The sequence below is a fragment of the Procambarus clarkii genome, chromosome 83 (genome assembly GCF_040958095.1).
Source record: "Procambarus clarkii isolate CNS0578487 chromosome 83, FALCON_Pclarkii_2.0, whole genome shotgun sequence".
Taxonomy (NCBI): Eukaryota; Metazoa; Arthropoda; class Malacostraca; order Decapoda; family Cambaridae; genus Procambarus; species Procambarus clarkii.
Window position 1 is genome coordinate 8,561,040 of NC_091232.1, and position 13,814 is coordinate 8,574,853.

General features: G+C 39.8%; 1 protein-coding gene across 4 annotated transcripts in view; it reads right to left on the bottom strand.

Annotated features, from left to right (window-relative positions):
- The window catches only part of f (espin protein forked), a 350,799-nt gene that overhangs the window by 203,893 nt on the left and 133,092 nt on the right, over positions 1 to 13,814 (bottom strand). For 2 of the 4 annotated variants that reach the window (XM_069316356.1, XM_069316355.1), the window contains exon 1: positions 6,583 to 6,925. The exons of the other annotated variants lie outside the window; for them this stretch is intronic. The gene's annotated coding sequence lies outside the window, so the exon portion shown is untranslated. Of the gene's footprint in view, positions 1 to 6,582; positions 6,926 to 13,814 lie in introns of those variants that run through there. 4 annotated transcript variants of the gene reach the window in all.

The following is a 13,814-nucleotide window of genomic DNA, read 5'->3' on the forward strand; positions in this document are numbered from 1 at the left end:
GTAAATGAATGAATATGTTCTATCAGGGACGCTTAGGTATATCATTAAGCTCTTAGTTTACACTATGAATTTCTTCAATTGCACTCCACTTGAGACTTTCACATTACCCTTGTCAAGACACTCTTGGAAAGAAATCTCAGCCGATAAATCACGAAATGTATTCTCTGAAGGCACTCTTAGAAAGCATCTTCCAAAAGTCTTGAAAAACCCTTCTTAAGCACTTTCGAGGAGCACTTTTACACACACACACACACACACACACACACACACACACACATATCTCATGCTCATAGCTCATATCATATCATAAGCTAATATCAAGAGGATAACGGCAGCAGCATATGCCAGGTTGGCTAACATAAGAACGGCCTTTAGAAACTTGTGTAAGGAATCTTTCAGAACATTATATACCACATATGTCAGACCAATCCTGGAGTATGCGGCTCCAGCATGGAGTTCATATCTAGTCAAGGTTAAGACTAAAATGGAAAAGGTTCAAAGGTTTGCCACCAGACTAGTACCCGAGCTGAGAGGTATGAGCTACGAGGAGAGACTACGGGAATTAAACCTCACTTCGTTGGAAGACAGAAGAGTTAGGGGGACATAATCACCACATTCAAGATTCTCAAGGGAATCGACAGGGTTGATAAAGACAGGCTGTTTAACACAAGGGGCACACGCACTAGAGGACACAGGTGGAAACTGAGTGCCCAAATGAGCCACAGAGATATTAGAAAGAACTTTTTTAGTGTCAGAGTGGTTGACAAATGGAATGCATTAGGAAGTGATGTGGTGGAGGCTGACTCCATACACAGTTTCAAGTGTAGATATGATAGAGCCCAATAGGCTCAGGAACCTGTACACCTGTTGATTGACAGTTGAGAGGCGGGACCAAAGAGCCAGAGCTCAACCCCCGCAAGCACAACTAGGTGAGTACAACTAGGTGAGTACACACACACACACACACACACACACACACTCGGGACGAATTGTTAAGAGATAATTTCAGGAGTAGCTAGCTACCATGTCTCACCACAGGCATTTCCGGCAGCTAGATGACATATAAAAAAAAATGTTCATCAACTTCCCTCGTTCGTGTCGCTAGTAAGGAGGAGAAGATGTATTCTCAACGTGGTATAGCCGATGCTTTGTCGTATAATGTGTGCTACTGGGTCGTGGCATTCGTGTGTGTGTGTGTGTGTGTGTGTGTGTGTGTGTGTGTGTGTGTGTGTGTGTGTGTGTGTGTGTGTGTGTGTGTGTGTGTGTGTGTGTGAGACACAAAGACTACCTACGGAAAATCACTCGCCTCGTTAGCTCTCTCTCTACATCGTTAACAAATAGCGGCAAGCAAAATTAAGTTTCCTCTTGCTTACTCTTAGTATTCTCTTCTTATTCTAATGTTCCCCGCGCATTGTCACGTTCTCCTAGACCAGATACAGTTGCTGCGACATCCCGTCCTCCTAAGGTTTGCCAACGTCAAGAAAACGGTCAATTTAAAGTGTCCTCTTCTATCCTACCAGAGAACCCAAAACAGAAAGGAACAGTACGTCACTTTCGCCAGCCGCTTCCATTTTCTAGTACGACAATTTTTCGCCTTATGTAACGCATACGAGTGAAAAGCGACGGTCTTTGTAAGGGGACAAGTTGACTACGAGGCACTGAAATACACGGTATATAAAGACTGATACAATCTGATTCGAAGTAAACACGTGATGCTTTCTTATCAGACCAGAGAACTCGTTTGTTCAGGAGCCTCCCTTACCAGAGCTGAGACCTTTGTTCAAGAGCCTCCCCCTACCAGAGCTGAGACCTCTTTTGTTCAAGAGCCTCCCCCCTACCAGAGCTGAGACCTCCTTTGTTCAAGAGCCTCCCCCTACCAGAGCTGAGACCGCCTTTGTTCAAGAGCCTCCCCCCTACCAGAGCTGAGACCTCCTTTGTTCAAGAGCCTCCCCCTACCAGAGCTGAGACCTCCTTTGCTCAAGAGCCTCCCCCTACCTGAGCTGAGACCTCCTTTGCTCAAGAGCCTCCCCCTACCAGAGCTGAGACCTGAGATGTGACGCAAGCATTGCAGGTAATTGTAATGCTCGTTGACTGTCCTATTGGGTGAACAAACAGCTAATCTCGTTTCGCCTCGTTACTGTTGCACCCAATGCCCTTCGTCGTTCATCCTGAATCCTCAAATTATGTAGAATATTTACGACTGTCGAAAAGAATCTATTATGCATTAGCACTCGTCATTAACTGTTTTTTTCATTTATTCCTTTATATCTTGCTAGTTATCGAACATATTTAAGAAAACATTTATTATATGTTTTTGAGTGAATTAATGGAAAATACATTAATGGAACTGTCGATAATGCAGACGGATTGGGTCATCACTTATGTTCCTGTAAATACTGGACAGAAATAGGAAATATTAAGAGGGAAAATGAACAGGTTTGGGAGATGAAAGTGATGAGGGCCGAGGATTTCAGGTATAGTGTGAGTGAGTAGGTTCACTGAAAGTTCACTGAAACGTATGATAAACGTTTCAGTGAACTTTCTTACCAATTAAATCTATGTCTATATTTAATTAATTTCCTGCTGTCGTAAGATTACATTACAGTATATTGGAAAGATTACGTGACGTAATGTCGAGAAGCCAAATTAGAAGACACCCTATACTACAGAATTGGGATATATATAGAGGGAAATTTATATTAATATATATATTGAGAAAATCTTGGGAATAGTACCGGATCGAACAAGCGACCTGGGTGCTCCTTAGTCACGAGCTTCAGTAATAAATCATGTCATTGTGATTTACTTGAGTTAATGAACAAATTGGTCGGACAAGGTGACCGTTTTCTTTGATACATATTACTAAAGCCTTAGTGTTTTTTTTTATTAAGCTTTATGTGTAGTATGTACTAAGCTTTATGTGTAGTATGTCCTAAGCTTTATGTGTTGTATGTACTAAGCTTTATGTGTTTTTTTCTATTATTTCAATATACCAATAAATAATGATATTATTAACATAAATCTACACGAAAAAAGCGCAAAAACAATTATTTCAAGGATACACATCAGACAAAACTTTGTTTAAATTATTTAAAGTTCAAATAAATCAGAGATTGACATTTGGGGGCCTTGCCAAGCTCGCCAAGACTGGAAAGTGTCTTGGAACAATGAGACTAAGACCTCAGTAACTTAAAGAATCCTTTGCAAGTAGATCAGAGTGAAGGGTCGAGAGGCACATGGTGTACTCGAATGATGGTGAAGAGATACGTGTTGTACTCGAATGATGGTGAACAGATACGTGTTGTACTCGAATGATGGTGAAGAGATAGGTATTGTACTCAATTAATAAACGAAAAATAACTCTACTTGATTGATAGTTGAAAGATAAAAGATATGTTTGATTGATGACAAAAATGTATATGTTGTTCTCGATTAATGGACAATAGATGTCTGTTGCACTCGATTGATGTTGGATGATGTGCTCGATTGATAGCTAAAGTTTATTTATTACACTCTTTTCAAACTCCAACACAATTTTGGACTCTAAGCCCCCTTGTGAAGCTTAGTAACTCAACATTCCTTTGTTGATCCCAGCGAAACATTGATCAAATAATTCCTGAGCAACACAAGGAGTTCTGAATCAATAATGTCCATATTTGTTTGTTAATTCCTAGATAATTCATAATAAGTATACAATAATAACTAATAGACCATCCGAACTATCTTCAATGTACCAGAGCGCATCGTTCGGTGATATTACACAATTTATTTACAAAAAATCGGTCCAGAATAATTCTGAATGCGTCGCAGGGCAGCAGTGGTTACGGAAATATTAGATCCCGTTAAGTTTTCCCTTCACACAGAGACGCAAAACCTGCGGTTTAGAATGATTGTCTCAGAGAGCACTCGAGGAGTTTGGCGGCCCTGGGCGTGCAGGCAAACAGATGTGTGCTCTAGTTTGAACGGCAGCGCAACGTTGTAGTAATACAAATAATCAGAAGTAGCAATGTAATTTGCAAAGGCAAATTTTGAATTCAATTGTGTGCACACACACACACGCACACACACACACACACACACACACACACACACACACACACACACACACACACACACACACACACCATCAGATGACACCCCATCACCTTTGTTAACTTGCGCGAGACCTACTTAATTCATTGACCGTAACTCACGGTTCGGTGTACAAACAGACAGCTCAAACACATCACACACACACACACACACACACACACACACACACACACACACACACACACACACACACACACACACACACACACATACACACACACACACACACACACACACACACACACACACACACACCGCCTTGTAGGGGCCACAGGACCTGTAGGGGGCCTCGCGGCTGAGTGGATAGCGCTCGGGGGTCGTAGTCTTAAGGGCCTGGGTTCGATTTCTGGCGGAGGCAGAAACAAATGTGCAGAGTTTCTTTCACCCTGATACACCCGTTCACCTATCGGTAAATAAGTACCTGGGTGTTAGACAGCTGTTACTAGCTGCTTCTTGGGAATCTGTGTGTGCGCGTGTGTTAGAGAGAAATATATGTAGTAGATATAATAGAGGAAAATAGATTGATTAGACATGCGGGGTCCAAGAGCTAATCGCTCGATAGAGAAAGATGTGTGCAGTAGATATAATAGAGCAAAATACGTTGTTAGTACACAAAACAACGGACGGCTAGAAAGTCGGTGCCCAAGAGCTAAGAGCTCGACCCTGCAGGCACAGATAGTAGACACAAGTAGTAAATACACAGGCTAATGGACCTCAGTCTAACAACACCATTAAAACCAGTACCAGAGGCGATGAGAGCAGAGCGTACAAGAGAGTGAAGGTCGCAGACGAACTGGACATGACCAATCTATTTCACACGAGTGAGTCAGAGAGACGTGAGCCCTTGAGCACTGGACGGGTGGGGGGGGGGAGCTCAGAGAGACGTGAGCACTTGAGCACCGGACGGGTAGGGAGAGCCACAGGAGTGAGCTGGGGGGAGAAGGACGTGGAAGCAACCTTCACAGATTTAAGAACAGGTTTGATGTACCACTAAAATGTATGAAACCACAAACTAGACAGACAGAAAGAATGATATGATTGATTGCAACAGGATTGCAAAGGGAATTTACCAGATTGATTTAGCAATGGGCAAAATGGGAATTGCGGAATGTGGAACATAAATCGTAAGAGGAAAAAGATAAAATGAAGTTAGTGAAGCTAATTTATTTCACTATTTACAATTTTAATATAATGAGAAACTCGAGTGAAAAAAATGGGGAGGATTACAATGAACTACTGAAGAGCCACAGAACAGACACGCACAAATCTGCAGATGATAAAATTGGGTATGATGAAGGAGGGTGATCTTCCAGGCGTCGTCTAACACTGAAGGAATAAATGATTCAGTTCAGCAACTCCAAACTAAATTACAGCCCGCAGGTCACACTCCAAGACGCTCACCTTGACAGCCAGGCGCCACGGGCACCAAGAAAATGACTTCTTTATCACAGGTAATAATTATCTTATAATTAGCAAGTGCTGAAGATTATCACGCGATTTTTATGAACAAAAATGTGAAACAGATGCGAACAAAAGTATAGCGTGACGCAAACGTAAACAAAATATCGCGTGACGACAGAAGTAAACAACAGAACCGCGTGACGACAAATGTAAACAAAAGTGAACAACACCAGAGAACAGAACAACATATCAATGAAATAAACAATTACGCGATAACAAATCTAAGAAACAATTAACTCATACTGAAAAAAACTCCTCAATGTATTCTTGGACGCGAGCAATAATATCGAAATTCATTTAAGAAAACAAGGAGTCTCATGTTATTGAATTTCCGCTCTCGTCTCCGCCAGGCGGTCATATTGTGAAGCTCACCTGCTGGAAATGAGCTTTGATAATCGATTTTGCGCCAATTCAAAGATTTAGACCTTCATCTTTTTCGACATGGCACCAAAACAAACCTCAGGCGTTTATATTTTTTTACACGGAGCCAAAACAAAGCTTCAGGCGTTTATGATTTCCGACATGGAATCAAAAGGTGAGTTGTTGCTACCGGCGATGCATCACTAATTTCTGTTATGTCAATATTTCCTAGATAAGAAAATCCATCAATCATTAAACAATTATTACAAAATATTGTAGAAAATCTTCGTATGGTTTCTATAAAAAATCAATCAATCAAATAGACGTTAACAACTAATTTTCGAAACTCAAAATATACTAAAAAAATTTAATAATTAACATTGAATCCCTGTATATAATTTTCATACCTGATACAAGAACAATCACAAAAAACACGTGACACTTATTAAACACGTGTTTAAAAGAACCACGAAAACGTTCGGAAATTTCCTTATCATTTTCCTAGTGGATACTTACGCATTATCATACCCTCAAAATAGATAACCTGGAACCCCTAAAATATATAAATTCTGGAACTCCTGTAGTAGATAATTGGAATCCCTAAATTGAAAATTTAGGGATTCTAAATTTAACTAAATTGAGTTAAAACACATGCCTCCTCCAACTCACCTCAGACAACGAAACCCACAAGTGTATGGAAGCCTTGAGCCGCACTGCCCTGTGGTATCGTCTCCATGTTGCTAATAAAGTCCTCACTCGCTAAAACACAACAATCCCAAAATACTTTCAGTTATCACCGTACTGTTATCCTTGCCATATTACGTAAGGTTTACACTGTACATCATCACAACACAGTTACAGCAGGTACAGATACAGTGGCTTTTCGACTAGCTCAACGTGTTGGCACGAGAAGAGGCACTGAATTACAGCAATAGAGCGCACACACACACACACACACTACAGAGGCCGGTACTACAGGTGAGAGGGGCAGGCACGACACCTCCTCCCTCTATCACAGTCCAGGAGTGAATGAGCTGCTTGGTAGTTGCCTACGTGTTTACCCCCCCTACCCCCACCCACCCCAACCCCCCTCCCTTTTCCACTCTCCCTTACTCTCCCCTCCACCCCCCGCCCCCCTCTTGCTTCTCCCACCTCTCCCTCCTCTCCTCCGACCCCCCACCCCCTCCTCCTTTCTCATTTCCCCCCTTCCAGTTAGGTTAAACCTGCCTGCCTACTCTTCCACACACTCTCTTCCTTATTCTTTCCCTCATGCATCTCCTGGCTCTTACTTTATTCTCTCTTTTCCTCCTCCTCGTTTGTTTATTGTCGTTGTTCTCATCCTCCTCTTCCTCCGGTCTTCTTCGTTAAATCTTCTTCATCATTAACTTATTCCATCATTCTCCTCAAACCTCTATTCCTCTTTCTCCTCATTTTCCCTCATTTACCTCTTCTCCTCCACCTCCTCCTTCTTTTCTACCTACTTATCTACCTCCACTTCCTCCTCTTCCATCTCCACTTCCTCCTCTTCCATCTTCACTTCCTGCTATTCCATCTCACCTCCTCCTTCTTCCTCTTGATTCCCTTCCCTCTCGTCCTTCTCCTCCTCCTCCACCTGCTCCTCACAAACATTTTTCCTCCCTCCCTCCCCCCCTCCCCTCCCCCCACCCATCCCCCCCTCCCATCCCCCCTCCCCTCCCTCCCTCCCCTCCCTCCCCCTCCTCCTCTCAGTAAACTACCTCAGTCTTTGTCTCCCTGCAGCAGTTACGTTGTTTGAAGGGTTCGATGCGCTTCGTATCCCTTAAATCTCCGTCGAGTCTTCTGGTGCAGTAAACCAAATGAGATTCACTTCCATTTTTTTCAGAGATATTTTTTTTAACAAAAGCAAAGAGGTGTTCTACCTTTATTTTAAAGATTTATAAAGATTTAATTTTATTTACGGAAATGGCTACTAGCATGGATATTTTATTTTTTCAAATGGTTTTTTTTTTACTAATCTAAAAATACATAAATAAATGTCAGGGGAATGGTGGATAATTACTTGGAAATTAAATAGAATGTTAAATTAGCAAATTGCATTTCTTTTTGTCATTAACTTCTTATGTAATAGATTAACTAAATGTGGTTAATTCGAAGAATTCTGCATTCATATTGGATAAATAGACACACTCAAATATGTGTAGCTAAGTGATAAGGAGAGAGAGAGAGAGAGAGAGAGAGAGAGAGAGAGAGAGAGAGAGAGAGAGAGAGAGAGAGAGAGAGAGAGAGAGAGAGAGAGAGAGAGAGAGAGAGAGCTTATATGAAGTGAATTTCACAGCACTGGAGGAACGAGAAAAAGTGGGGATATGATTACGATATACAAAATACCCCACGTACATCGAGAGGGAGCATTAGTGTACCCAGATAAGTCAAGGAGACATGAGACAGAAATACTAGCATACGAGTAGTAAATAAATTTGACTCGATATGAACTAAAATAATAGATTCTGACTCCGTACCCAATATCAGAATTTCGATAGAATTTCGTTCAACTACGCTAGTTAAGTGAAGGCTAAGAGGCGGACCCAGAAGCTGAAGCTCGGCTCCAGTAAACAAAGCTGAGAACAATCATGCATTCAGGTGTCTCAGATATGTATAAATACATGCTCCTGTAAGCACATGTACACGAGTAGATGTGTTTACATCTACTCCTTTTAGAAGTTCCCTCTTGTAAACACATCTATGAGTACATCCAGATGAATACATGCAGATGAGTAAACACACAGCACGAAAGACTCGGGAATCTATTCACCAGTCAACCCGCCCCCATCGATTGGGGGTAGGTCCCCCACCTCGATTTAGAGGTGGGGACCCAATAGCTGAAGCTCAGTCCTCATAAGGTGAGTGCACATACCCACACACCAGCAAGATAAACATTGCTCAGTACCACTCCTGTCCTCTCACCTTATACGTCAGAATGTTTACGGAATCGACCAATCCGTTAAATAAGCGACGTGTTCCTCAAAAGTAAAGCACCGTATTATTGACGTTTTCTATGCATCAGCCTCGATATGTTAGGTGGGATGCTTGGGTTCGTACGTTTGAGATTAGGTGAAACAGTCGGATTTTGAACGGAGTGGCTAATCAAGAGAACGTGTTGAACAAGCCATACAGCATTCTTGTGGTCTGCTGAGTGATGTAACAATAATTTATCTCAAGCAACTTGAGTCTTCATTTTCGTCCTCCGTGTGTAACTGCAAACTTGCAACATTCATTTACCCTATAATAGAAACTCCTTGTTATATGTACATAAATATGCCTGACATATATTCCTGAATATCTATGCCGAACACGTCAATTCCCAACGTAACTATATTTTATTCGGTAAATACAAAAGAAATTGATTTGCTGGGGGGTCCGTGTCACAGAACGAAGTGTAAGACACATTTGATAATTTGGATTCCTCTACGTAATTTATTTTATAATGTCTCAAGGAATTTGGGTAAAAATGGGCATGTGTTGTGTGATGAGAATGAACGAGATTATACGAGCACCGCACGTAGCGTCCGGCGACCCACTTTGGTGCGCGGGAAGATCATGTGTCTAGGAGAGTGAGAGAGAGTGAGAGAGAGTGAGAGAGAGCGAAGAGCGTTCATTATAGCAGCTTCCTCATCCCTAACCAGGTGGCCCTGATGCTTAGAGAACATGCAGTACTGTACGTTCCTGTGACAGTACTGGTACATCACACACACACACACACACACACACACACACACACACACACACACACACACACACACACACACACACACACACACACACACACTGGCTATTATTGTCCAGCGACTCTATGGTACATGGTACACACACACTCCCTGGCTATTCTTTCCAAGAAACACTTGTGAGTACATGAAGAGAAACGGGGAAAAAATAGAAAGTTGTCGGTGTCGGCATAGGTCCAGTGAAAGCAGCCAGTTATGTATATCCTTAGACGGGAGTGTAGTAATTTGGGGGGAAACGTTTCCACTTGTGTTGGAAGGAGCTGGGTACTCTTTCTGGTATTTCCCGGAAGAATAACTTTGTTCCATTTAAAACACTCGTAGATCCTTTCAAACTTGATCTGAACTTACTACAACTCAAGTATCATTATGTTTGTAAGAGATTTGACCGTAAAATCAGCAGGGGCGGTGAATGAAAATCCTAGAGCAGACATCCAGCGAACCTGGGTCGGGTATTTCGGTCAGTGAGTCACTGCCACGGCCACCAGGCGGCCCACGACGCCTCTCTCTGAGAGAAACTTTGCCCTCTCCCACCTACACTTCCCCCTGTGTCTTCCTAATCTCACTTACATATCCATATTATCTCCATTATCCTATCTATACCCCACCTACACTTCCCTCTGTGTCTTCCTAATCTCACTTACATATCCATATTATCTCCATTATCCTATCTATACCCACCTACACTTCCACTGTGTCTTCCTAATCTCACTTACATATCCATATTATCTCCATTATCCTATCTATACCCACCTACACTTCCCCCTGTGTCTTCCTAATCTCACTTACATATCCATATTATCTCCATTATCCTCTCTATACCCACCTACACTTCTCTCTGTGTCTCCTCGAGATGGTTTACACATCCCTTGGTATGCTTTGTTCACCTGCACTCACCTACACATCCCGTGTCTGCCTAAGTGCCCTTACACATCCCTTTGGTCTTCTTTATCACCTTCGACGGGAGGGAATGATGCGCTTTTGACAGTAATTAGGATAAACAGCCACTGAGATGGCGGAATCATGCAGATTTCTTCCTCACAAACGCTATTACTGCAAACGTTTTTATTTTTGTTTAAAATAACATTTTCACTACTACAACTACCACAACTAATACTATTATTATTTTTTAATAATAATAATAATAATAATACAAAATAATTACATGCATAATACAAAATATTGTATTTATTATTATACAAAATAATTATTTTGTATAATAATAATTATATAAAAGCAAGACATAAGTAGAAAACTATAGGCCAATATCCTTGCTTTCAGTTATAGGAAAGATATTTGAACAAATATTGTAGAGAGAGTATTTCAGAACCCGGATAAAACTAATAAGTAACAAGCAATTTGGTTTCAGAGATAAAATAAGCGCATCAGATCTGCTAATACGTTGAATGGAACAAAAGTATCGATTAAAGACAGAAAACATAGCATAGTCTTAGATATTTGCTGGAGTATTAGATATCGTCTGGCAGAAAGGACCGGTATGTAGTTTAAACGATCTGGAGTTGATGGGAATCTTCTACGCCTATATGGAAAGTATTTAAGTAATGTAACTTTCCAGGTTGAAGTAATGATTCTTTCTGAGAACACAACATACAGGAGTGTACCTCATGGTAGTGTGTATGAACTCCACGTGAAGAACGTGATTTGTTACAGATGAATACACACTTAATTTTTCACCGGGAAAAGAACGATGTAAATCCCATTAATGAAACCTTTAAAAGAATCTTCCATTGACGACTACGGTGGTAAAATAAGATATAATTGATTACAATATTATGGAGGTACCAAATATATCACCCTGGCATAAGACTAAACATGAAAACGCTTATATACAACACAACATTACCATATTAGGAATGGAAGTTAATGTCTTTCACAAGACATGTGAAAAATATTGTAATCGAAAGTGGCAGGAAACTAACTTTTCCATAGAGTAATGCATCATCACGACACTAAGATGCTTCATTGCAGTCTTATCATAAGTTGCGAGACAAAACTCAAGATAGGGCTGAGCAATTAGTGAGAAACAAGGTAGTGTATTTAAGTTGACCAGACCACACACTAGAAGGTGAAGGGACGACGACGTTTCGGTCCGTCCTGGACCATTCTCAAGTCGATTGAGAATGGTCCAGGACGGACCGAAACGTCGTCGTCCCTTCACCTACTAGTGTGTGGTCTGATCAACTTACTTTAGCCACGTTATTGTGACTTATCGCCTGCAGTGTATTTAACCCAATACCGTACATACAAGATTCATCAACAGAGAAGATATGTGGCTGGTCTCTGTGTCTCCTAAAGAGTAAACAAATTACGCATCAATTTAGTTTCATTGCGAATCCTTCCTTCAAGAACGAGAAGCGTGACATGTGACTACCAGACACATGTTTCCTCTGTACAAACAGAACATTTTTCACGCTCTTACCACCGGGAATACGCACAATTATGGAACGTATTTTGGACTAAAACTACAACAGTCAGCAGTGAAAATAAACAACTTACAACATGAAAACTACAACTTATATATATATATATATATATATATATATATATATATATATATATATATATATATATATATATATATATATATATATATATATATGCATGTATGTATAACAAAACGAAGTAAACCCAAGCAATGTAACAAATCATTATTGTCGCCTTGTTTGAATCTACTAGACTGTTTTTTGGAATATATGAGATCAGAACTGATGAAGTAGGACAAAAATAAATAGAGAGAGAATGAGGTAAAACTATAAATAAGTAAAAATAAGACAGAAGGATATCAAAATGAAATATAAAATATTTTGGAAAAGTGTATGAACAGAATAGTTATGTTACTCCTGTTTCCTGAGTTGGATGGAGCCTCGTTTTCTATTTGGTAACTTATGGTCTATTTTCTGTTATTAGGTTGAAGGGTGACTAACTTTATTCAGTATTACGGTGGAAAACTATTCATTGTGTCAAAGGAAAAGCAGCCAGTGTATATATACATGTTAGGTTATTATCGAGGTTCCTGTCCTAAGGCCGGACTACTGACCCTCCCCAGGATGCAACCCCACAACAGACTAACTCCTGGGTACATATTTACTGCTAGTTGAACAGAGGTCAATTAGTTATATGATAGGAAAGAAGCCCAACTATTTCCGTCCTGCTCAGGATTTGAACCCGAAATTTCCAATGCTGAGTTAAGAGTTCAATGTATTGCCGGAACTTGTAGGAACCACACATCATTAACATCCACATCAGGAAATGCCAGAACTTTAAATAGTACCTTGCCCGAAATGCTGCTTGTATTAGTGGCTTTTGGCTCAGCATATACTAGCTTTATCTAGATATCCAGCATTCTGCTTGTAACTCATTTTATATATATGAACTTTTACCTGAAGAAACATTATTATTATCATTATTATTACTATTATTATTATAAATATGTTGGTACCGAGATACTCTTCTTTGATGAGTGATATATATGTATAATACAATCAAACATGTATAAATATATGAGTATATGCATCCATATTCTATCTTAAAAAAAATTACATTATACATGAATAATATCAATTTAAAAACAAATAGGCTGGTTTTTTATACTTAAAATTTTACAAATTGGCAGAGAATTTCGAGGCTTATTCATGAAATTATGAATATCATTTGAAAAAATTAATTAAGATCAGCGCCAGTATTTTTAAGACAGTACGGCTAATATTATTCTCACTTTTTTTGGTATTAAATTAAAAAAAAATATTACCAATAATACAATTATTAATGCTAAGTTTTAATTAATTGTTAAAAGAATTACATGTCAAGAACTTAAATCATTGACTTGGTTTTGGGCTTCAGGCAAAAGGAGGGACTCGCTTTGGGTTTCAGACTTAAATAACCGCGGGAAGGTTATTAAGATCACAAAATTCTATGAGCAACTACTAGTTATACTTCTGCCCTCAACATAATCCAGGACTGATGTACTCTCAGTGATAGTACACCGACAATGTTAATGATGAATTCACCAAATAAAAAACTCGGATATATAAGTGAATCATATATATATGTATATATATGTATATATATACATATACATATATATATATATATATATATATATATATATATATATATATATATATA